At 43.2% G+C, this 27,714-nt stretch overlaps 1 pseudogene across 1 annotated transcript; it reads right to left on the bottom strand.

Moving 5' to 3' along the window:
• Positions 1 to 21: 21 nt before the first annotated feature.
• Positions 22 to 27,714, bottom strand: LOC308415128 (elongation factor Ts, mitochondrial-like; annotated as a pseudogene). The gene is made up of 6 exons: positions 27,635 to 27,714; positions 27,444 to 27,579; positions 22,940 to 23,906; positions 20,315 to 20,432; positions 19,910 to 20,077; positions 22 to 215 (listed from the first exon to the last, which is right to left on the bottom strand). The product of its transcript is annotated as an elongation factor Ts, mitochondrial-like (transcript).

The following is a 27,714-nucleotide window of genomic DNA, read 5'->3' as shown; positions in this document are numbered from 1 at the left end:
CTCAGTTACACCTAGTCCCTGCTAAACATCCTTTACCACCCGCCTGTAGAAGTGGCCACAGGCCGCCACTCCTCCGGAGAACTCACATGGCTGTTCGTCTTTCCTCTCTCCGAAGTATGGCGAACTTTGTCTCTTCTCCTTACGTCTCTTTTCCTCCAGAGATCCGGAAGTCCCGCCTATTCCTTCCGCCGAGCAATTGGCCCATAGCTTCTTTACTGACAGATCAAGAACCAATTGAGAAACAGGACCTAGGATCAGAATGACCCCTACACACACACACACACACACACACACACACACACACATACACACACACACATGCACGCACGCACGCACGCATGCACGCACACCACACATGAAAAGAAGACGATGAAGAAGATGAGGGACATATTTAAAAAGACAAAACAAATTGAAAGAACAATTTTGAGCAATTTCCTACTTTTAAGGCAGATGAAACTCCTAGGTAAAAATCTTAACTTTAAATACGTGCTTTGGGCTGAATATAATGTTACACACAGTCCTTGATCTCTGGACACAGACAAAGAAAGAGTTAAAGGCCAGCCTTAGGTACATGAGACCCTGGGAATAAAAACACCACTTGCCTTTGAAAAAGTGCTCACATTCTTATGTTGGAGTCTGACAAATGCATTAATGTGTATTTTCCTGGAGCAGACTTAACAGATTTTCTTTCTTGTCTCTTTATAGTCTTCCATTTGCTTAGGCTGAGGTGACCAGTTTGTAGATCCTCACACTCAAAGGTGACTATATGAAGCTATAGGAAATTACAGGTTATATGAGAGCTGTTTGGTTAATAAAAAAGGCTAAGGAGGAGAGAGCATTAGGATGATGTCATTGGCTGTGTTCCTAAGTGTCCTGGGAAGGCAGAGCAGACCAGCCAGCCCCTGTGGCTCTTTCTAAAACAACAGGCTAGGATCACAAACAGGCCTGGCTCAGGGAAATGGATAAAAATTCCAGGCTTTCAGGCAGGTAAGATCAGCTGGGGAACCAAGAAACTGAAGGTTGCTTGCTCCTACTTCAGTTAACCTAGTGCACTCAATAGCACCAAGGGCAGTGTGACCCATATGGCACAAGAAAAGACAAAAGGCAGAGTTCTCAGCTACTCTTTAACCTTTGTTCCCAAAGGCTTCCCAAAGACCTCCAGCGGCGCATTCAGTTCAGATCTCAAGTATCAACACACATATACACACATCACACTATACCACACATACCACAACCCACATACTACACCAGAAACAAACCACAAGCCACACACACCAAAACCCATACACTACACCACAATACATATACCACACAACACACACACTACAAATCACATACAAAAACACACAGAAATACCATACCACTCACACCACACAACCCACACAACACACCATCCACAAAGAAACATATCAAACACACACCGCAATCCACACACAGAAAAGCACCATACCCCACATATACCACAACCCCCACACCAGAGACACTATAACCCATCCACCATACCATGCACACATCCCAAGCCACACACCATACTACACACACACCACAATCCTCATACCACATACTCTACAACCCACACACCACAATATACACACAGAAATAATATACCACATGACACACCACAACCCACACCACATACACAGAAACACCACACAGAACAACACACATGAAAACACCACACTGCAACACACACATAGAAATACCACACCACATATACACACCCACACAGAACACCAAAAAACAGAAATACCACACAACAACCCACACACCATACAGCACATACACTTCAAACCACACACCATGCTACAAGCACCCAAAACCCATACACCAAACATAGCACACCATACACATACCATAAATCACACACCACGACCCACCTAACACACAAACCACAACTCACTCACTACACCACACATACTGCAACCCACATACCATACCACATACACACCCAAACCAAACACCACACAACATACACAAGCCATGTACCTTACCACAGACACTATATAACCCACACACCAAACCACACACAAATACCATGGCACACATACCACAACCCATTCACCATGCCACACATACAGAAATACCACATGACACACCACAACCCACATATCACTCCACACACACAGAAACACCACACAATACACTACAATACATACACCACACCACATACATAGAAACACCCACCACATGACACATGAAACCTAAACCACAAAGACACAGCAACTCACACACCATGACACACAACACACAAAGCACAACCTACACACCACACTATACAATATTAACACCACAGCACACGCAAGCACAAAACACAAAAACACCACACATACACTGCAACACATAAACACAGAACATATATACCACAAAACACACAGAGAAACACACAACCTATATACCACAAAACATACAGAGAAACAACACATTATACACCACAGGAAACACACATACACACAGAAAAACCTCAAACTACAGACCACAATCCACACACCACACCATACCAGAAACACCATATAACACAACACCACAACATACACACAACCCACACACTACACCACAAACATTGAAAAATCATGCACACCATACCACACAGACTACAACCCACACACTGCAACCTACATATCATACCATAAACACACCCCAACCCAAATACCACACCACATACATGCCACAATTCACCAACACCACCATGCATACATCATGGCCCAAACACCAAACCACACAAAAACTACAAACCTCACACTATACCACACACATGGCAGCCCACACACCATATCCCCACACACACCATACTCCCCCACAACCCATACTACAGACCATACCACACACATCACACAAACCACACCCTACATACATCACAACCCACACACCACACCACATACACACACCATGACCCACACACTACACCACACACACAGAAACACCACACCACAAATATACTGCAAACCTACACAGAACAACACACAGAGAAAAACCACACCACACACATATTGCAATCCACACAATATACTACACACAGACCCCAAAACACACCACACACATATCTTCACACTATACCACATAAATACCACAAACCACACACCATACAACCCAACACACCACATCATAGACACACTGCAACATACACAAAATACCACATATGCACTGTAACAAACACTCCATACCACAACCTGCACAACATACCACATACACCTTATAACCCATACAAACCCACACCTACACTCACTGAAATCCACACACCACACTCCACACATTACCCAAGCCACATACTGCACCACATTCACATCACAACACACACACCGCATAAGCTATGCACCGCACCACACTCATACCACAGCCCACATACCATACCACACACACAGAGCACAGTACACCAGAAACACACATTACACCATATATACATACCACAAGCCACACAACACATGCACAATACCACACATAAAACTACGCCCACACATCAAACCACACTGACACCACAACCACACAAAATGCCACACATACTCCTCAAACCTCATACCACACAACACACACACACCAAGACAGACACAACACAACACACACTGCAACCCATATGCCATAACACACACACACACACACACACACACACACACACACACACCACACACCCCACCCCATTACAACATACCACACCACACACATAGAAACTTCACAGCACAAGACACACTGCAACACACAAAACACTATCAGAAAGGACTTAATAGCAGTGTTATTAAAAGAGCTTAATAATTACTGTAAATATAGGAATTCTTATAGGATCATCATTAAGGATAAAGAAGTCATCTACTTGTCTATATAGCATCACTACAAGACAGTACATCTTTATTGTTCTGCAGAGAGCTGCTCAAAATCCTGGGCTAATACCTAGTGATTGTTATATATGTTTAACAATAACAGAAAAAGCATGTTAATAGCAGGAATGTTTCCTAAAATGAATTTCTCCTGGGCCTTGTCTATCGGAGCAAATCTGTTGTGGATTATAATTCAAGGCAGACTCATCTCGGGAAGATCACCTGCTAGTTATTAGCGTCTCCTATGTTGGCTCCTGACAAGGGCAGTATTTCTGGCATTCACAACAATAGTGCTTGATCTCTTTCAAGCATTGCTGCTGGAGCAAATTAATGATTCTATCACCAACCTAGAGAAAAACTTAAGAGATGTAGATTGTTGGCAATAACCACTGTCCCTAGAAAGCATTTGGAAAAATAAAATTGTTAGGAAAATTATTAGATGGCTCTGCTGTAGAAAATGTTAAGGAACAATTTGAAGTTCAGAAAGCCCCACTCTTATTAGGTCAACTCTGGACTCTTTCTGGTCAGGGAACAAGAACAATGGCAGCACTGGCTGACGTGACTCTCACTGAGGCTGGACTGCTGATGATTGATTTCTTATACCCAGTTTTGCCCTCAGCTTCCTCATATGATTTAATAAGAGTTGCTGATGAGTAGATACACATTCTGAAGATTTAAGGCAGATATGACTGATTTTTTTACATAAAAGTTTAGATTTGTGATTCTTTTAACCTTTTTACAAGGTTACTTTTAAAGATAAATAATAAAATAAATACTTCTTTCTTTGTAACAACAATTTTCTGTCTGCCAGTAAGAGAAACTGGCTGAGAAAACTACCTCGCTTACTTACATTTTGTTAATCTATAATGAGTTGCTTGGTGATGAATGTACATGGAACCTTTAGAATAATTTGTTTGTTTTACCAGTACTACAGAATGTTATTTCTTGTAAAGGTATTAAAAACACACTTTTTTCATAATCATTTACTAGAAGAAAACTAACATGTAATCACATTGTAATTGTATACTGCTTGAAAGATTTTGCTGGGATAGATAAGCTATGAAAGAAAGAATAGCCTCCCCCTCCCCTTTTTCTCCTCTTTACGATAAGAAACGGGAGGGGGGCAGCACTAGGGCTGCTCCTGGAAATTTTTTCTCTCTTCCAAACCAAATGTACTTAATCTCTACCTATAATGTATACATATGTGTGTTCCAGCATCTTGTCAAGTCCAGGCGCTCATTACATCTAGAACAGCTCCAGAGAAGCAACCTACAGATGCTTCAGCCTTCTCTCACAGACGCAGACGCTTCTACTGGACATGTTCCTTCTGACCTATCCTCAGATGGTTCCACAGACCCTGGACAACAAGTGAACAGCCAACTCTAAGACTGGACAAACATCCCTATCCCCACTCTTCTAGACTCTCTAGAAACATCACCCCAAAACAAACATGAAGCAGTCAGAGATCACAATGATCCTATTCCTGGTCCATCATCACCTCTGATTTTTCTTTTTTAATTAAACCAAAATGGGGGAATGTTGGGATTCTGTAAACCCCACCCCTCAGTTACCTAGCAACATCCAGGTATACCCCACCCCTCAATTGCCAGGCAGTAGCCAGGCATGTTCCTCCCCAGTGATCTGACACTAGAAACAGGACTGCTTGACCCCTCCTCTCTCTCTTGCTCTTGCGGCCTTGCTCTCCTCTTTACCCCTCCTCTTCCCCTTCCCTCCCTCCACGTGCTCATAGCCGGCCTCTACTCCTCTCTTCCTCTCTTCTCTTGCTCTCTGCCTCTACTACCCACTTAACTCTCCCATAACTTGAATAAACTCTATTCTGTACTATAAAGAAAGAAAGAAAGAAAGAAAGAAAGAAAGAAAGAATAAAGTATGGTATGGTGTGGCTGGAACACTGTTTCTTCCATCTATTAATTGTATGTGTGTGTGTGTGTGTGTGTGTGTGTGTGTGTGTGTATACACGTGTAAGTTTTCTCTTTCTCTTTCTCACAGGCCCCAAGGAGGTAAAAGAGTCCATAGTTTTTCCACTGGCTCCAGCCCCAGTAAATTAAGCTTTGTTTCCTCAGAGAAAAGTCTGCTGAGTAACTTCTCGAATCACTGGCTGCTGTTGATGGCAGTCCTTGTAGATGTCCGGATCCACCCCGATCAGTGGCTCTAAGCACTGACCTCCAACAGCCATGGTTTACCCACTACATGGATGCCAAAACCAGTCATTAGGACAACACAACCCACACCACACACACAGAAACTCCACAATACACATACACACACACACAACTCATACATCACACCACACACAGAGACACATCAAACCATACACACTGCAATCACCATACCACACTACAAACACAGTAATAGCACACACCTAAACCACACCACACACAAAGAAACACCACACCACAAACACTGCCACACACTCACCCCAACCTACACCATACCACACACACACATTCCACAACACACCATATAAAATGTACATCCCAATTCATACACCACACCACACACAAAGTGGAACCTCACACCATATCATCCAAACACCACAATCCACACACCACAACAGACCACAGCATGCTGCAATCCACACACCATACTACACACAGACTGCAAACTACACACCCATACCACACACATCCAAATGCACACACCACACCACTCATGCACATACCAGAACCCACACACCACACCACATGCAACCCACATACCATACCCCATGTACACAATCCACACATCACACACACAAAATAAAACACCACAGCACACACATACTGCAACCCTCACATGACCTCACACAGAGAAGTATGACACCATACACATAACCTTATCACACGCAAAGAAACAGTACACATCACAAACACAACACAACCCATACATCATACCACAAACACAACACAACCCACACACACCCTGCAACCCACATACCATATCACATATACACACATACCACAACCCACACACGTGACCCACGCAACAAACCACATACACACACACCACCACCATACCACACACATACTGCAACCCACACATCATGTGACATACCCCAACCTACACAACACAATATACCACACACAGAGAAACACAACACCATACACACCATACAACCTACACTCACCCCAATGCACATACCACACCACATACACACTCCAACCCACACACCATAAACCATACACCACACTACACCCTCACAATCTTGAATTCCTGATTCTCCTGCCTCCATCTCCAAACGAATAGTATTACAGGTGTGTGCTACCATGTCTGGCAGCTTTTGATGTTCTTGCCACTTGGAATACCCCGTCTGTACGTGATGTGCTTTTCATCAAAGTCCAGTTATAGACATAATGGCTTTGACAATCCAATGCCTCCCTCGTCCCCACTAGCCTTACACATTTGAGAAACAAATGGAGGACAGTGACATGCTTATAACTTTGCACTTTTGCTATAATTGCCAATGTTACTTAATAAAAAATTGGTGTGTGAAGCAACTTTGCTCCTCTAGAGTGGGTCTGCTCTAACCGTATTTTCTAGAACATGGAGAACCAACAGTCCATTCCTGATGCATAATAAGCATTCACAATCCTTATTACAGTCTTGCTCCAGTTTTGAAGAAAGCTAGCATACTTAAGATAGATCTCAGTGCTTTGAGTTCCACTGGGCAGGAATCCTACCGGGAAAACATGCAGCCACCAACAGAGCTGGAGTGGTGGTGGTGGTGGTAATGAATCACACTGGCTGCTCTTGCAGAGAAGCAAGGTTTGCTCCCCAGCACCCACAGGGCAGCTTCCAGATGCCTTCAATTCCAGTTCCAGGGGGTCAGATATCCTTTTTTGGTCTCATAGTACACAGACATATACCCAGGCAAACATTCACACACATAGATTTATGAGAGTCTGTCCTAAGCAGCTTTCACATAAACCAACTGGAGTGATCCTTTAGGAATGTGAGTTTTTAGTGGCTATCAAGTCAGTGGATTAGGAGTGAAAGGCTAAGCCTGGGATGTCCCCTGTAGTGCATCAAAATTCTCTCAAAGTCACAGCAAAACAAGCATGAAAAGAAGGCATTCACCACACTAATCAGCAGTGGAATGGGAGGCTGCATTCCCAGAAAGCTATCAAGATAATTACAGGGAGGGGAAGAGAAGTCAGGGTCAATGCTAGACTAAAGTTGAATCCCCCATTTTAGCCTAGACACTGAACTACCAGCTCTGTGGCCCGGGCAAAAAGATAATTTTTTCAGTTTTTAGGTCTTACAGCATGGGCCAAAATAGAGGTCACTCACTAAGATGCAGCATAGCCAACAAGGGTGAGGACCTGTGGACAGAAACCTACTCCTGGAAATCCACTGCTGTAAAGGAGCATGTGGCTGAACAAAGCTAACAGGACTTGTTCCAGTCAGGCAGGGTGCCCTGACTTCCATTCAGTGTGAACAAGGGCTCTGGGGGTTCAGAGCAGACATGGAGAGCACTCGGCTATGCAAGACACCTCAACTGCCTGAACAAGAGCTTTGCTAAGCCTGGACTAGGCAGACACGAAAATGGGAAAGGGCAGACTCCAGGACTAGTCTCAAAGAGTTCCAGAGAGACTTGTGAAGCTTGGTCCTTGAGATTTATGTCAGGACCAAGAATTCTAGGTGTCTGAAATTAGGGCTCTCTTCTCCATGAGCTCAAGCTAGAGGGGAATTAAAGCATGTCCTCTAGCACTGTTGTTTTAGTACAAACATGCGTACACACAGAGATGTTGGTGGTGGTAGTGGTGATGGTGATGATGATGATGAATAGTACACTAAGAAAGAAAATTGCTTCCGCTGCGTGGTTCAGAATATCAGTGTCCTGATGACGTGCCCATTCCAGGAAAGTGCTCAGCATGCTGAGACATTCCCTGTGCTCCTCTGCTTGGTTTAATGATAGCAGAGCCAGACAGAGGGCCAGTAAAAAGAAAGCAGTGCTCAGGAACACACCAGGTGGGATCCAGGACCATATGATGGACCTAGAGGAGCCCTAGGATACCCAACCTCCAGGAGCTATGTGGAAATGGGCTGCATGGTGTCACAATTTGGCCATTCATGAGGGAGACTCATGTTTCTGTACCTGCACTGGTATCACAGAAAGAATGAAGAAGGAAGTGTCCCTGTATTTCCTTTTGACTGTGGAATATAGATGCAAACCGTCCCTTATGGAAGATACAAAGAGATGGGCAAAGAGGGGTTTCCTGCCTGAGGCAGCATGCCTGTGTCACCCTCAGTGGTCCCTGATCATCAGAGTGTTTCTGTGGCCTCTCCCTAGGGCCTCCCACACCCCCATGCTGACCATGTAGGAGCAGAAACATGTTCAAGGAAGGCCTAGTTGTCCCCAGTCAGTGTGTTGTCAGTCAGTACTGCCTCCTTCCCATGCTCACGAGTTCAGTACAACCCTTGGTCAGCAACTTCCTCAAGGCCAGTCATTGGATTCAGGGGAGCAAGAATAAATAGTCACCTTGCCTGCACTCTGCCTGCTCCCCAACCTCCCAAACTGCTGGGGAGGAAGCGGTGCGTGTATCTTCACTTCAAATTAATCCACTGGTGTAGAAAAAGTGACAAGGGTTAATACAGTTAAGTGACTGGGACCAGCCTGTATTTTCAGGACGGGAAGTGAGCAAGACTGAGGGAAGGGGCACACATGACACTAAGAGCTACTGTGGACAGAGGTCCTGCTGCCTTAAAAGGAATATGAGACTCTGTGCCTTGCAGGCTGCAGCGAGGCTTAACCTTCTCTCTTGCCTCCTAGCCCTGGATCCTGAAGCTCACTTTCGATCCCTCTTTGGTTGTAATCATTTCAGAAATAGACCAAGGTATTTTGTTTTCATTTACTTTTGCGGCCTCTTATATAATTGGACAAGACCCCCAAAGTGCATCATGTGCTCACCGGTCTTCTGGTTCTAGGTGGCAGTCATCTACCTTCCCTTGTCCTGCAGCCACAGAGGCGCAGGCAGTAGCCCCAGCTACCGCACTTGCTCCTTCCCTTGGTCTTACCCACTTCCCATCCGGGGTATACAGGCTGCTCCCAGTCACTTAACTGTTAACCCTTCTCACTTTTTCTATATCAGTGCATTGATTCCAAGTGAAGATGCGTGGGCTCCCAGCAGTTTGGGGGATTCGAGAAGGCAGGCAGTACAAGATCAAATGACACAACACCCACTGAATAGTGGGAATGCTGAGTGTCAGTTACTAAAAAAGGCTAAATGCATTGGACGGTGAATGAACAGGTTGAGTTACACGGTTATGTTAAGGATGAAGTGATCTCCAACTGAATTTGAGCAACAGAAATGGTTGTTTGCCATGTTGGAACAGAAGAATGATAAATAACATAAAACACCTTTCCAGCAAAATTAGGGATCTAGAAAAATTTAAGAATTTTGCTGGGAAGTATAGAAGATTTTTTTAAAAGATTTCTTATTTCTATTTTATGTGTGAGTGTGTTTCCCTGCATATATATCTGTGTGCTGTGAACATACACTGCCTGTGGAAGCCATAAGAGGGGAGCAGATTCTATGGAAGGACTTATTGAGCATTATTAGCCATCATATGAGTTTTGGGAATCGAACCTCAGTCCTCTTAACCACAGAGCATTCTCTCCAGCTGTCAGTGCTATGAAGACTGAGGTTCCATTCCAGCTGACTCTAGTGTTCCAGAAGACAGCATCTGTTTTACACGTTTCTTTGTGCTATGCTTGGTGGATTTAATTCAGACAAAGAAAATTAAAGCACTCCAGGGCGCACGAGATGATTCTGTGGAAGAAAGTACTTGCTGCCAAGCCTGAGAACTTAAGTTTTATCCCCAGGATCCACATAGTGAAAGAAGAGAACCTTTTCCTGCAAGTTGTCCTCTAACCAACATATGCATGCCCTGCTACCTTGCACACACACACAAACACATACACACACACACACACACACACACACACACACACACACACACACACACACACACATATTTATGATTTTAAGGCTATCTGGTCTACATAGTGAGTTCCAGGCTGAAAAAATATTCATATCTGTGTGTGTGTGTGTGTGTGTGTGTGTGTGTGTGTTTGTCTGTCTGTCTTTGTATATCTCTCTTTTTCTCTCTCTCAATTAAAATATTAAACACAATATTTAAAGCTGAAATATGAACGAAAAGATGAAAACTAAAGTACTTGACCTCAAGAAGAGGTAGGAGGTGCTACTGGTGGATTAACCACCCCAAACCACCTCAGAAATACCTGATGATTGCTGTTGCCAAAGAAATGTCAAGACTCTCACCTCAGAAAGAAGACGATCTGTTCTTAATTTAAAAGATAAGAATTTGCAGTGGGCAAAATCAATTTCTTCACTCCTCACCAGCCTCTCCATATGAATCTACCCCTGGATATCCTGCTAAAGAAAGAAAGGAAATTGTGGCACTTGTAGATTTCCCAGTCCACACTGAACCTTATGTAAGAGAAGCAGGCACACCTCCGGATCCCCCAGGTTTACTGCTGAATTGAGACTTCACATAGAAAATTGAAGTAAAGACTGAAACTGCTAAGAAGGTGGAAAGAGGCTCTTGTAAGAAAGCAGATTTTATCGTGTGCCTTCCAAGTCCAGAAAGCCAGAGCCCAACAGCAGTATTGGCTGCCTTCCAGTGGAGCTCAACCCAATTCATCTTAATCCAAAGGGATTAATCCTTGTGGAGTACTCACACATTCTCACTGCATAAGGCCTGGTGCTTTCATTCTTCTTTGACCAAAGACTCAAATTTTCTGGTAATTCTAACCTGGAAAGTCTCTTAAGTGGTGAGTCTAGTTTGCTTTCTGGTTCTGTAATAAAACACAGACCAAAAGCCATATGGAAAAGGAAACAGCTTATTTACTTGGCTGGTGGGTTACAGTCCCTCCTCAGGGGAAGCCACGGCAGGAACCTGGAAGCAGAAGCTGATGCACATGGAGGAGCGCTGCTTCCAGGCTTGTTCCTCATGGCTTGCCCAGCCTGCTTTCTTATAAAACCCAGGACCACCAGCCTAGAGATGCCACTGCCCACAATGGACTTGGCCTTCTGCCCTCCACATGAATTGATAATTAAGAAAATGTCCCACTGACAGGCCCTCAGACCAATTTGATGGAGGCTACCCCTCGGCTGACTTTCCAACTCTTCCCAAGTGACTTTCTGTCTTTCTTTCCTTTTACTTTTCTTTTTGCTTTGGTTTGGTTTTGAGACAGGGTTTCTCTATATAGCCCTAGCTGTCCTGGAACTCACCCTACAGCCCAAGCTGGCCTCAAACTCACCTACCTGCCTCTGCCTCCCAAGTGCTGGAATTAAAGGTGTGCGCCACTACCGCCTGACTTAAAATATTTTTTTTAAATGGCTAGTGGGGCTGGAGAGATGACTTAGCGGTTAAGAGTATTTACTGGTCTTTCAGGAGGTTTGGTTCTCAGCATCCATGTCAGTTGGCTCCTCAGGCACCTGCACACAGAAGTGACAGAGGTAAGTGCTGAGTTTTGGATAGTGCACTGGGAGCTTGAGTTGACATACCAGGATGGATTACTGGGCATGAATCAATTTACTAGACATCAGTAGAACGATGGAGAGACACACAGAGGAGCAACATGGCACAGGTCTGAGGAGAGTTTGGCACCAGAGTTAGAGTCAGACAGCAGCCCAGGTTCTCTGAAGAGAATCATGGGAGCCCCTATGGCAGGAAATGGAATGTGTACTTCTACTGTGTGAGAACAGGAAGGGTGCACATCCAGAGCCTGCAATCAGGCAGGAGGTGCACATGAGGAGGCAGGACACTGATTTGCTTTCTATTTGAGATGTGCTGATACCTGTCAGTCAGCTAGTTGGGGGCTCACTGACAATTTCACAGTAGAGGAGCTGTCAGAATCTGAAAGAGAAGGCCGAAGCAGAGGCGGTATTCTACCATTACGTTTCTTACATTACAGTGTAAAAATGGCAAATTTGCTTTAAAAAACACACAAAGCAAACAACTCAAGGCAAACTAAAAGAACAAACTTACACAATTTCCCACTGACAAGAGTAGAAAGTGTGCATTCATGAATATTTTTCTGGAACAGTTGTGATCACATGAAAAGGGGTTTTGCTTCGCCCTTAATTTGTAGGAAGCTATTAGTATGAACTATACTTTGTGTGACTTAAAGAGTAGGGACTAACTCTCAGATTTAGCTGTGTGCTCAACTGGAATCTGAAGACTCATTTACTCAGTCCGTGTAACTGATTCTAGGATTAAGGTTACAACGCAAATTACTTTAGTCCCTATCAGTGGTTCTCAACCTTCCTAATGCTGTGATGCTTTAATACAGTTCCTCATATTGTGGTGACCCCCGACCATAACATTATTTCATTGTTATTTCATAACTGTAAGTTGTCTACTGTTAAGAATCATAATGTAAATGCCTGTATTTTCCAATAGTCTTAAATAACCCCTGCTAAAGTGTCATGACCCACACACAGAGTGAGAACCATTAAAAGAACATTCCTTATCAGAGTTGTTTTGGTAAAAGAGTAACCTAGAAACTGTGTCAGGTGATGCGATTAGCTCTGCTTCTCAGTGCCCTCCCACAAGTGAGTAATCCAAGAACCTTCAGTCAGATAAAGGTGTTACTAGATCACTAGAGCAACATAGCCATCCCCCCAACCAGAAAAACTGCATCCCAACACCACAAGCCAGGATCATCGCCACACCTAACTCAGGATGTAAACTAAGACTTCTGCTTTCACGGGCATTGAAGCCTCCAGGAGGACCAAGAAAATAAAGTTTGCTAACTGCTTTGTTTACCCAAAGAAGGAGCTCTAGGGGGCCTGAGCATGGCAAACAGGACTCTGCAAGCCCTTGTTCTTCCTCCACCACCACCCCCATTGATAAAAACTGTTACATTCCATTCCTAAAGCTACCAAGGTCCAGTCCCTTATTTTGCCACTTCCTCCTCCCAAGGCTGACCGTCAATGGTCCAGCTATGGAAGTATTGAAGTACAGCAATAAATAGCCCCTTTTGGCTGCCCTAATTACCATGTCCATTCAGGTTTCCCCTTTTACCTGTATAAAGTCATTTGCCTATGAGCCGCTTCTGTCTCCTCTCTTTGTTCCTCCTGGGCGAATATCCCTTCCTACTCTCCCTTGCTCCCTTCCCCTTGTCCTTCATCTTCTATCTCCTACCTTTTATTCCCTGCCTACTGTCCTACTGTGGCAAATAAAACTCCTTTGTGCTAAGATCTTGGACTTGGGGTGTATCATGCTAACTTTGAGTTCCTAGCTGGAGTTCAGAAATCAGAGTGACCCACATGCCACCAACAGGAATAAAGACAATGTTCTCATCGACTCCCAACCCTTGTAAACATCTTAGAGCTGTGTTAAGAAATAAATTTTGGAAAACGGACCTAATGCCAGCTCAAGGGACTTCCACTGTGGCACTGGAAGTTCATTAATATTAATGAACTTTGACCCTTGCTACCTTCAAATCTCACAAAGTATACACCATGGTTCAAAGTTAAGAATCTACACTTACAGAAGAAAAAAAAGACTCTGAATATTGGAAGTGGGGGGCCTCAAACAGGAACATGATTCCTTTGACACAAAAATTTTCAGTTTAGGAATGTTATCAAAGGAAGATACAGTAAAAACCTCAGTAATTGGGATAGTAAGAGGGTAGGGGAACTTGACAGGTTTACTTTTGGCCATCTGATAACTTACAGGAGTGAAGTGGAAACTTACAGGTTCTTTGGAAAATCAGTTGTGTTGGATGGTGTTTTGCTGGGGCAAACACATAATGAAATGTTTTCCTAAAGAGGACGCAGGTGAAAGGCTAAGGCAAAGTCATGATGGAACGTTTAGCTGAAGCAGACACAAGAGAAGAGATGTTCTGTTAAAGCAAGCACATGAAAGGACATGTGATGAAGAATTATTTGCTACTGACAAGCATGCACTGGCCTGCCTTACCTTACGTTGTTGAGCTGCATTTGTAAGGGACTCCATAGAGAGAAATCCACCCACAAAACTTCTGATAGTGTGCTGCAGTTTCTTGCTGTTTTCACAGACTCGGGCTGATTGTCAGAGTGATTCAGATGAATCAGACTCACATGTAGATTTTCTAAGACTCACATGCTGAGGCAAGACATGTGCTGAAGCATGACCCAGGAAGGACATGTGATATTTGAAAAGGGAGTATAATACCTGGAGGCTCAGCTTGGCTTGCAGGTAAAGCTAGCTGTGCAATGCTTGCTGGTTTCCTGTCTCCGCTGATCTTTGCTTTTCTGAGAGAGACATAGCCAGAAACTCCTCCTTGTGTTCCTGTTGGCCCTGGTCCCTTCTCCTGCTGACTCATGTGGAGGCTGAGACTTGGCTGTCTCTATTAAGTAGTGCCACCACTGCTGATTCCTGTTTGCTGTCTCAACTCTACTGAACTGGACTGCTAGTGTATCTATGAAGTGTTTGCGAGTGGATTGAGCTGCCCCTTCTGACCTGTGAACTGAACTGGCAATTTCTTGACAATAAAGATGGGAGTTGCTCTAGAGAACCATTTCTAAACAGGTCCACTTCTTCTGTATCCTTTCTTGTCCACTACCTCAGGTGGGTGGTGAGCTAGAAATAAGGTTAAAGTATTTAATACCCATCATTAAAAGTAGGTTTTGAAAAAAATTAAACTTACACAGGAGTTCACAGATTTAGTCTTCCTTTGATAATTATACCTACATCCTATCCTCCATGAAAGCACTTGAATGTATTTATATTGGAGAGGAGAGGCAAGGTCCTATGTATATTCCAGAGCCTGCTCCATACCCCATATTCAAGAAGGGTTTCATGAAGGACAGGGTGCAATATAAGTTTCCAGAAGGGATTTTTGATAGATTTTGATATTTTCAGCCCATAGTATTGGGTTTAAGGCCTTACACATCGAGACAAAAACTGCATTCTATGTTCCACCTCAGCCCTCACAATATTAAAGCAATAAGAAATAAAGTTCCTCTAGGGAATGTAAAAATCTCACTCGCATATAAACTTACATTATGTAATTTCAGCTATGAATGTAAATTAAGCCTTTTCTGCCTTTTATTGTAGGGTTGGTTTAAAAGGAGGAGAGCTAAGTATATGAAACAACAGAGGCTGTAAATACTTAGAAAGCCCCTTCTGCTACCCAGATCCCATTTCCCTGAAGACTTAGAAAGAGGACTAGGATGCTGCCCTTACACAGAAGCTAGATGCAAATGATGTTATCTGATGCCAACAATACCTCGTTACTACATTCTTATTCCCTTGGCGCTGGTATTTACAACAAAGAAGTGGACTCTCAGGTTCTCTGTTTCAAGTGTCTTCTGGATTAGTAAAGTAGATATCTAAGTTATCGAGGAAATACTTAAATAGAAAAGCACGTTCGTCTCCCATGACGTGACAATGCTGACTTCACCTGAGTAGGCCCTTTTCAGCCTTAAGCCTCCAAATATGGCACAGTTTTCTTGCACTGACTGCCAGTTTCTTTTTTTGACCCCCCCCCATTGTTGTGTGACAATTTTTTTCCATGGGGAGATAAAACAAACATGTCTACTTAATCCAGATAGGGAACCCACTACAGACCAAAGTATGGATAACACCAAGATCCAATTTGGTGAAACAAAGAACTTAGGGGGTTTACTTATAGGCACAGTAATGACTAAAAGAGAGCTGTATCACCAAAGCCCACCACAGAATGGATGACAGACATCTCATAAAACTGAGAACATGTAGCACACTGCACGTCCTACCAGCAGCTCAAGAGGTTGGAAAAGTGCCTCGTTTAGTCTAAACCCTTTCCAGGAAGCTCGACTGCTTTCTGCTTCTTCCAGCAGCTGATCATGTCTCGTTGTCTTCTTTGCAGGTCAGCTTGTCTGAGAGTCTTCTGGGCGGCACAGCTCTACTGAAAGTCTTCTTTGCAGCACGGCTCTGCTTCCCATGGCAGAGAGGGACCCAGTGAATATTGTCATTTTCAGGGACTTCTTGAAGCTGTTTTGAATTGTTTATTTTCCTGTTTAAGGAGATTCCTTACAGGGTGGAGTGTTTTAATCTCAGAAGAAACTGTTACACAGTATCCTGCCCTTTCCTCCAGCTCTTACAGTCTTTCTGCCCTCTCTTCCACAATAATCTCCAAGCCTTGGAGGGGTTGACTAAAGATGCCCTCCTGTGGCTAAGACTATGCCACCATGCCATAGTAACAGTCACTTGTTCTCAGGAGCTTCGCTATGATTATGAGTTGAAGCTGCTCACAGTAACCTATGAACATGAACACACATTTAGAAGACATTTGACAGACACATTATATCCATAAAGAAACTTGTAGCAGTCCCACTAAAATCAGGAACTAGACAAGGTTGTCCACTCTCTCCCTAGCTATTCAATATAGTACTGAAAGTACTAGCCAGAGCAATCAGACAGCTAAAAGAGGTCAAAGGGATACAAACTGGAAAGGAAGAAGTCAAAATATCACTATTTGCAGACGACATGATGGTGTACTTTAAGTGACCCCAAAGATTCCACCAGAGTACTTCTACAGCTGATAAACAAGTTCAAAAAAGTAGCTGGATAGAAAATTAACTTGAACAAATCAGTAGCCTTCCTCTACTCAAATAATAAACAGGCTGAGAAAGAAATTAGAGAATCAACACTCTTCACAATAGTCACAAAGAATATTAAATACCTTGGTGTGACTCTAACCAAGCAAGTGAAGGATCTGTGTGACAAGAACTGCAAGTCTCTGAAGAAGGAAATTGAAGAGGACCTTAAAAGGTGAAAAGATTTCACATGTTCATGGATTGAAAAGGATCAACATAGTAAAAATGGTCATCTTGCCTAAAGCAATCTACAGATTCAATGCAATCCCCATCAAAATCCTAACTTAATTCTTCATAGAGTTAGAAAGAGCAATTTGCAAATTTATTTGGAATAATAAAAAAATCCAGGATAGCAAAAACTATTCTCAACAATAAAAAAAAAAAAAAAACTTCCAGGGGAATCACCATCCCTGACCTCAAGCTGTATTACAGATCAAGCGTGATAAAAACTGTATGCTATTGATTCCAAAACAGGTAGGTAGATCAATGGAATAGAATTGAAGAACGAGAAATGAACCCACACACCTACAGTCCCTTGATCATTGACAAAGGAGCTAAAAACTTTCCATTGAAAAAGGACAGCCTCTTCAACAAATGGTGTTCATTCAACTGGCAGTAAGCATGCAGAAGAATGCAAATCGATCCTTTCTTATCTCCTGTACAAAGTTCAAGTCCAAGTGGATCAAAGACCTCCATATAAAATCAGGTACACTGAATCTAATAGAACAGAAAGTGGGGAAGAGCTTAGAACACACAGGCACGGGAAATTTTCCTGAACAGAGCACCAATGGCTTATGCTCTAAGATCAAGAATCAACAAATGGAACCTCAAAATTGCAAAGCTTCTGTAAGGCAAAGTACGCTGTCATTAGGACAAAGCAGCAACCAACAGATTGGGAAAAGAGCTTTACCAATCTTATATCTGATAGAGGGCTAGTATCCAATATATACAAGCAACTCAAGAAGTTAGACTCTAGAGAATCAAAGAAGCCTATTAGAAAATAGGGTACAGAGTTAAACAAAGAATTCTCAACTGAGGAATACTGAATGGCTGAGAAACACCTAAAGAAATGCTCAACATCCTTATTCCTCAGGGAAATGTAAATCAAAACAACCCTGAGATTTCACCTCACACCAGTTACAATGGCTCAGATAAAAAACTCAGGTGACAGCAGATGCTGGCAAGGATGTGGAGAAAGAGGAGCATTTCTCCACTGTTGGTTGGGTTGTAAGATTGCACAACCACTCTGGAAATCAGTCTGGAGGTTTCTCAGAAAATTGGTAACAAAAGAACACTAATGTTATGAACTCACTGATAAGTGGATACTAACCAAAAAAGCTTGAATATCCAAGAAACAACTCACAGAAATTATGAAGCTTAAAGAGAAGGAAAACCAGAAGGTGGATGCCTCAGTCCTTCTTAGAAGGGAGAACAAAACACTCATGGGAGGAAATAATGGGACAAATAGTGGATCACGGATTGGAGAAAAGATCATTCAGAGACTGCCTCACCTGGGGATCCACCCTATATGCTACCACTAAACCCATGCATTATTGCTGATGTCAAGTAGTGCTTACTGGCAGGAACATGATATGGATGCCTTCTCAGAGGCTCTGCCAGATCCATACTGATACAGAAGAGGATGCTTGTAGCTAACCATCAGACTGAACACAGGGACCCCAATGAAGGAGTTAGAAGAAAGACTGAAGGTGCTGAAAGGGTCTGCCATCCCATTGGAAAAACAAAATTATCAACTAACCAAACTCACAACAGCTCCCAGAGATTAAAACACCAACCAATGAGTTCACATGGAGAGACCCATGGCTCTAGGTACATATGCAGCAGAGGACAGCATTCTCTGGCATCTGTGGGAGAAGAGGACTTTGGTCCAGTGAAGGCTCCTTTTTCTAGTGTAGGAGAATGCCAAAGCTCTGAGGTAGGAGAGGAAGGTTTGGAGAGGGATCATCTTCATGGAGGCAATAGGAGGGGGAGAGGGGATAGGATTGGGGGAAAGGAATACCATCTGAAATGTAAATACAGAGAATATCCAATTTTTAAAAAACTATAAATTACGATATACATTTATAATATCCAACCCATTTATACTTGGCAACTTAGATAAAGCATTTATCATCTATCTTATCTTGGTGAATTTAGAATTTTATATCTAAATCTTTTATTTTAACTTGTATTACAATCCTAAAAATGTGTTTTTAAACCTAAAACATCTTCTTAAATGCTAAACAACTTAAGTTTAATTGTGAGACTTTATCTAGTCTTCAATCCCATCAGAGACCTGAGAAGAAATATTATTTGCCTATGTAGGCAGTGTAGGAACACAGCTTCTAAAAATTCTAGACAAACTGCATAGTTCCTAATATGCTTTATAACATTGTAGCATATATCTTCAGCCTTCTGTCACAGACTATATCTCAGATCTTATGTGAAGCAGGAATTTCTTTTTCATTTTAGCTTTTTATTAAAATGCTTAGGATACAGACTGACCTTCTTTTGTAAATGACAGTTTTACTTTTGCTGAAACAGGACACATGTGCACTCTGACGAACAGCATGAAGAGTCGCAGTTCACTGGAGCCCCTGGGCAAGGCCCTGGCCCTCGGGTGGAGTTGCACTCGCTGCAGCAACCTCGTGGCCAGCTTATTTAAGATGGTGTCTGTGCAGCATGAAGCAGACTGGGGCACTGTTCAGCCATCTTTCTCCGGTGGCCAGGATAAACCACTTTCACAGAGAGTCACCCTGGACATGGTCCAGTCTTCTAGGTTGCTTCTAAGGGACAAACGAGAAAGACAAATGAGGAACCTAACACCGAGGCCATCACACCTGTCATGTGCCTGGACAGACATGTGGGCAGTCTTTAGCCAAAGGCAACAAAGGGCACACCGCCACCTACCCAGCTCACTCAGGACTTTAACACGGCCCATCCACACTGACAGTTCTCGTTCCAGCTGTTCCTGGGTAAAGGCAATGGATGCAGTTTGCAGACAGACACCTCTCCCAGCATTGGGGACCTGGCAATGTAACAGAACTGTCCCATGAGCTCAGTGCTCAAAACTAAAACGTGATACATCACTCCCCAGGAGTGTTCTTTCACCTTCTCTACCCTCTTGCTGGACACGAGTCTGTCAGAATACAGCAGCAGCATAATTTCCGCTTAAGAACCAACTCACACCGTGCATTAAAGGAAATCAGAATCAAGATACCCTCCCTTCGGCTGACTCCTCTCAGCCACTCTAAGGGGTAGACTATAAAGTTAACATCAGGAGAACTCAACCTCACACAGCAGCAAGAAAAACAAATGCTATCTATAGAAACCCTGTTCATGATCCTCACAGGGCGGCCACTGCCCCTAAGCTAGTACTTGCTGCTGCCAGGTCATCTGGGTTTGCTGTTATTTCTGAAGAGGAAAACACAGAGCCCCCTGAGAGTTTTTCCTAGGTTCTCTCATTGCCTTCAGATCAGATGGGTAGCATCTCACAGAATTCAGAGCCTTAAGCTGCTGATTTTGACCTGCATCCTCCTGCTCAGAACTGTCCCTCTAGAATATGTTCAAAGCATCAGAGCCACACCCGCAGCACAGGGTCTACATGAGCAACGTCTGTAACTCTCTCATGAGGCAAGTCACTTTTTATATCTACAGTGAAAAAGGAAGGTGCTACAGTACAGAGAGATGAGATTCCACAACAGTATAAAAGCAAAGCCTGCTAAAACCGATAACAGCAAATAAAGTTTGACAACGTGACCATGACACTGCCCACTCCAGATGAGGAACCCCCTACTATGGTAGAGACCACCTTGAGGAAGCAGAGGCTCGAAGCAGGAATTATTAATTACTAACTTACCCTGTCTTGGCAGAGCTTAGCAGTCAACTATCTTGAGTCTATGTGTTGTTTAGGACAGTATTCTGTCTGTAGATGAAGTTAGGGTATTTATTGCCTGGTGGGTAGCTTGCCATAAGTGAAGCAACTCCATATGAAGGATATTGATGCTCATCATCATTTTCAAAATGGAATGGGGATACCGTCAGGAACAGATCTGTCTCAGAGTCAAAAGATTTGTTAATTAATTATTGTATTTATTTACATTCCAATCATTGCCCCCTTCTCTTGCCCCCCCCCCACAGCTACTCATTCCATTCCTCCTCCCCTTGCCTCCAAGAGGGTACTATTAACCCCCACCAGACCTTCCCCTTGCCTGAGGCCTCAAGTCTCTCACAGATTAAGCACACTGAGGCCAGACCAAACAGACCTCTGCTATATATGTGCAGGGGGCCTCGGACCAGCTAGTGTATGCTGCACCGTTGGTGGCTCAGTCTCTGGGAGCTTCCTGGGGTCTGGGTTAGCTGAGACTGCTGGTCTTCCTATGGGGTTCCTCTTCCCTTCAGCTTCTTCAATCCTTCACCTAATTCAACCATAGGGGTCCCCGACTTCAGTTCAATGGTTGGGTGTAAATATCAGCATCTGTCTCAGTCAGCTGCTGGTAGGGTCTCTCAGAGGACAGCCATGCTAGGCTCCTGTCTGTAAGCACATCATAGCATCAGTAATAGTATCAGGACTTGGTGCCCTTCCATGAGATAGAGCCCAAGTTGGGCCAGTCATTGGACCACTTTTCCTTCAGTCTCCTTTCCATTTTTGTAATGTTCGAGTGCTCTGCTGCAAATACATCCACATAGCAGAATAGGGCCTCAGTTCCCAGTTGTGAGCCACCATGTCATTGCTTAGGAATTGAACTCGGGACCTCAGAAGAGCAGCCAGTGCTCTTAAATAGTGAGCCATCTCACTAGCCCCCCCAAAAGATCTTTTAATAATGAAATAATTTTAAATGCCATATTCTGAGGATCTCTGATGCTTTTGAAGACTATTCATGGTATATCTGAATTGTCAAACTCTTTATTCTTAGCTATTTACTATCTAAATGGTCTTGAAAACACTGTATTGTAATTAATTAAACTAGTATCTAATATAACCATTAGTTTGGTTGAAGGACTATTAAGTTGTATTATTTAATTATCCTATCTTGTAAAATCAACTATTAAAAGGACTAGGATTAAACCTTGTATTTTTAAATGAGTTGTTTAGGCATAATGCCTGTCTAAGAGTTGAAACACACATGCACGCGCACGCGCGCGCGCGCACACACACACACATGCACACATACACACACACACACACACACAGAGAGAGAGAGAGAGAGAGATTATGCTGTAATAAAATTAATCTCAAAATTTGTACCAATATACAATGATCTCAATCAATGTAGGATTCTGGATATAAAATGCTTTTGTTTAAGAGAAAATTTAATAATCCATCCCTATTTGTCTACTTTATTATATTATTCTATCATCCCTTATTCTTTTTTTAACCTTATTATATTGCCATTTAATAACTTTACCCACAAATATATAACTTCATTTTAAATTTTAAAAAAAAATGAGGGATGAAGAGGTTTAGAAAATAACTTTCTATAAGAAAATCCAGGTGTAAAAATTAAGTATTTCCACCTATTTGGTCTGGACTACCTGTTCACCTTCTCCACATTCGAAACGCAGGAAGTCGATTACAGTCACGCCCAGGGGCTGCACATATTGCTCCAGTGTGATGGAAGGGTCCAGGAAATACGGCTGGGACAGCATCCGGGTCTCTGTCTTGCCTCTAGGCTCGTCATCCAGGGAGCCCACGGAAAGAAGGGCCATGCCCACCACAAGCGGAAGCCAACCTCCTCCGGGTTTGTGATCTGCTCAGGAGTCTCGCAGCCGACCAGGGCCCGTACTTTCGGAGCACCGGGCTCTGGAGGGAGGGGCATCACTAGGCATCACTCCGAGTATGTAAGAGCCTATATAGAACCCAGAGGGCACCTTCACCCAGGCAGCTCGCTTAAGAGTCGTGTTTTCTCCCAGTTTTCCGATCGCCAAGGCCAACTGCTCCCAGAGGGAGCCTTCCCTGTCAGGCCCAGCTGCAAGTTCAGAAAGCTCAGAGAGTTGAGGAAGCTGGGAGAGCTGATCTGATCGGTCAGGTTCTGACAATGCAACACGGTTCCCAGGGCTACTTCCTGGACCAACTGTTGAAATTTTACGTTTCTGGAGACAAAATCTGTCTCGCAGTCTACCTCTACTCAAACAGCTGTGTTTCCCTCCTGCGCAGTCCAATCAAGCCTTCTTTAGTCTTCCTCCCAAGGAGCTTGGCGGCTTTGCTCCATCCTTCCTTCTGGGCCTGTTTGTGCTGCCAGGCCTCTGCCTGTTTGAGATCACCGCCACAAGTCTCCAGAGCCTTCTTGCAGTTGACAAAGGAGTAGCCTGTTTTTCGCTTCATGAGGAGCTCCTTGCTGGAGGCAGAAGATGACAAGGAGAGGCCCATGTGAAACGTGTGCCATGGCTGGGACTCTGAAGCAGGACAGCCCTCACCATGTGGCCCTGGGAAGAAGCACAGACTGCAGCAGCGACATCCCTCTGGCACTCCCCTTATTCTTTTCAGCCCTCTTTTCTTTACCTAAGGAAGGAAGAAGGATAGAAAAGAGGAAAGGAAACATAGAAATATCCTTATTATTTATAAATCATCCCCACAAATGACACATATCTATTATTTATAAAATAACCAAACCATCCACCCCAACTTAAGGGACTGGGACGACGATCTCCTTATAATTGCTACCTAATCCATTGGGGATAATTCCTGTTTAGGGACCCAAAAGAAAATTGAAAAATTTGTTAAGTCAAAAGTAAGATAGCTGACATTTGTTTTCAAGTCTATATATGGTGAGAAAATTTCAAGCTTAATTCAAGTCCTGACTGGTACAATCTGAAAGGCTGTATGAACCAAGGTCATATGAGGTCAGTAGTTCTTTTTGAAGCTGTTCTAGAAGCAAGTTTCTGGAAACAGCATCATTTTGAGGCATAATTGATCAGAGAGCTGGAATAGTAAGTCTTAGCATCCCTGAGGATGAATCCTGTCAGGGCTGCCCTCTTGGCTGTTTTTTGTTTGTTTGCTTGCTTGTTTTGTTATTTGTTTTTCTTCAAACAGAAAGCTTTTAGAGGTAATATTTGTTTCTACATTAACATGATATATGGAATGTGAAATGTGCACATATCAATTAAGAATAAATTTTTGCTCTTTGAGCAGGTGAAAGACAACTGTCTTTCTTTATGAGTTAGTTTGATCACATAATCAAGCCATAATATAAATCTTCACACATGCCATATGAAAGGACAGCATGATGAATCTTGAGGATTCTGTAGCCAACAAAATCCATTGGCTATGTATATCTGGAGCTCTGGCTAGAGACATTATTACATCTCAGCCAGTTTCTGGATTGCTCTCATGTAGAGGTATCAGCAAATTATGTTACCTATCCTGTTTGGTTTTTTTTTTTTTTTCTTACTGTTTGCAAAAAATTCTTCAAGGGATCATCCTCTATCAAGGTTGATCCTTATTTATTTCGGAAGGAGTCCAAAGCCACTTCTTTTCTGTGAACACACACCTACAACCTCTCTCTCAAAATAGCTTATACTTGGTCCATAAACTTGAAGTCATCAAAAGTGTAGACTGATTTAATTTAGCAGCTTCTTGTTTATCTAGGTCTACTCTGTTTCGACCTCTCTCATAGAGGATTTTTAATACCATTACAATCTTAGAACTCATAACCACCTTCATTTTGATAAATTAAAACAGTTTAAAACAAAACAATTTAAAACAATTATTATTTACTGAGATGGGGCCTTCTGTGTAACCTGTGCTGACTTGGATATGTTCTGTAAATTAGGCTGGCTTCAAACTCACAAGAAACCTATCTGTACCTGGCTGTGGCCTGGTCTCTTAAGTACTGAGATCAAAGGCTTAAATTTGTTTATTTATGTATTTATTTATGTATTTATTTATATACCATTAAAACATCTATATCAATTCTCATTTCTGCCTCCCTTCTTTGGAGATTAATATCTCTGTGGATAAATATACCTATATCCCCTTTCTCTATATATAAATCAAATTAATTTCCTTCTCTATATTCAACTTTATTCAAATTACCTTTCAAGTTAGCTCTCATGAGCTACCATAAGTTCTCTTGTGGGAGCCCCATATTCCAAGAAGACATGATGACTGCCCAGAGTAGCATGAAACTCTACCATATGTTAGCTCTCATGAGCATGGCTTTGTTTTTCTGTTGGACAAATGTAAAACTATTTTGCTCCAACCCCAACTCTGGGACCCCACATTGACTATGAGAGCATACCTTTCCTAGGGCAAAATGTTTTTTGGAAGCAGAAAAGCATTACTCTTAATTTGAAACTATAACATAGAAATTATAAAGATACATCCTGAATATTAAACATATTCACCTTTCTCTTTATATAAATTTAGGATTAATACATATTTTTAATTGCTAAGGACCCTACTAATGATATTAACCAAAAACCTATATAATAATTTTAAGAGAAAATGTGTCCCTTTGAATCTCAGATTGCTGTTTGTGCGTGGCTGCATCCATCAGCAGAAGGTCCCACCGTGACTCCATTCTGTAAGCCAGGATGGTCCAGAATTAAGAGATCTGTTTCCTGTGTCTGTTGCGTTTTAGTTCAGAAGCTGTGTTGTGCCTGTACAATTAAGCTGACATTTGCCCTCAGCTCAGAGCTGCGCTTTAGCGGCAGTGCCAAGTGGTACCCAGGAAGAGCCTAAGCTGGCAGACATTTAGGCCTACAGTTGAAGCTTAGGGGCTCTGACTCCTGGCAAACTATTCAGTTCAGTGGGTGCATCTGTGCTTTAGCTCATGTGTGAACCCCAGAATAATGCATGACAAATAAACATGTATTCTAGCCCTTGTCCGGAACTTCTTGTGGCTTTTTGCTTGGCTTGGGGAAATGCTAACTTTGCTAAGGAAACATTTTTCTCTGTCTTCCTAATCTTAAAAAGACAGTGGTCTCCTCAGACCCGCAGCCCGAGAACCCCAAACCCTGCCTATGTCTCTTCTGCTCAGCTATTGGCTGTTGGTGTGGTTATTTAACCAATAGTTTTAAATTAAGGAGCAACGTCACATTGTACCTGCAGATTCTCTTCTTCCTGGGAGCAACCAGGCCTTGGGGGGCACTATTTACCATTACAATACAAGCAGCATCAGACCACTACATCTGGGAGTCTCTAATCGAGGTTTTTGTGAGTGCAACACAAAGACTCAGTAAAATGAACTACATCCTAAGCCCAGAAATACGGGTCTTCATATAGCTCAAAAGATAGAAAAATATTCTTAGGGCTCCAGACACCTCACCAAAAGGTTCCGTTTAGACAGCTAAATAAGTTAATAAAATCAAAAGTCAGGAAACATACAAGTACAGATTTACTAATAAAGTAGTTATCAGAACTGTGAGGTAACTCTTATCCTGGAAGAACTCCAGCACCAGGGCTCCAGAATATTTCCACCCCTAACAAGGAGCTGCCTGGATTTACCAAAGCTTGACGGTATTACTAAAGTTCGGTGTCCCATCCCCGCTCCTCCTCCTCTCCATCCGGCGCCCAGAAGCTCTGGTGAAGCTGAGCCCTCTGATCCGTCTGCTGAGCCTGCAGGCCCTGCACTTCTGCCCAAACTCCTGGAAAGACAGAGCGTGGAAGCTCGGTATACTACGTGTGCTCCACTTTCCGTGAAAGCTCAAAGGAAGAGCCTCCCATGTAAACACATCAGCTTAATATCCGGTCTGTGCGAAGGATCAGGGACCCAGTGTGGAGAACTAGACCAAGACGTATTGTCCACACACTTCTGCCAAGGCCTCCAGAGCTACTGGGGATCTTCTCTTACTTCCCCCAAATGGGTTCCGATAGTTGACCGCCATCCCTTCCCTGGGAAGATAATTAAGCAAGGCCGGAGGACTCGGCTGAGGTGCAAAGTGAGAAGAAAGGCCCCTTCTACACCTCACGTTTCCAGGGGCCACGATTTCCTCGTTGCAGCTCTAATCTGCCCTAGGTTTCGCAGCTCAGGATCTCTGCCCATAGCAACAGGAGGGCAACCGGAAGCCAGGACTGCGCCCCCGATTGCTTGCTTACGTAACCCTTTCTGGTTGAGACAGTCTTTTCCCGGAACTGTGGAGGGCTCCAGCTCAGAGTCTGAAGACGCTCTCTGACTTCGACAACATCCGGGTCATGGAGCATCGAGACAGCAGCTACCCGTCTCGTGTGGGACCTGAGGAAGAAAAATGGGAAGGTCAGTGCTTTCTAGGACTTGGAGGTTGGGCTACATCCACGAGGGAAGGAGTGTCCCTCGGACCTGACAGAACAGCGCCGCGCGCGCTGCGGCCTTCGCCATTCTTGACATCAT

The sequence above is a fragment of the Micromys minutus genome (assembly GCF_963924665.1).
Source record: "Micromys minutus genome assembly, chromosome: X".
NCBI classification, from domain to species: domain Eukaryota; kingdom Metazoa; phylum Chordata; class Mammalia; order Rodentia; family Muridae; genus Micromys; species Micromys minutus.
The sequence above is the reverse complement of the archived record's forward strand: the minus strand, read 5'-3'. Positions and strand labels throughout refer to the sequence as shown.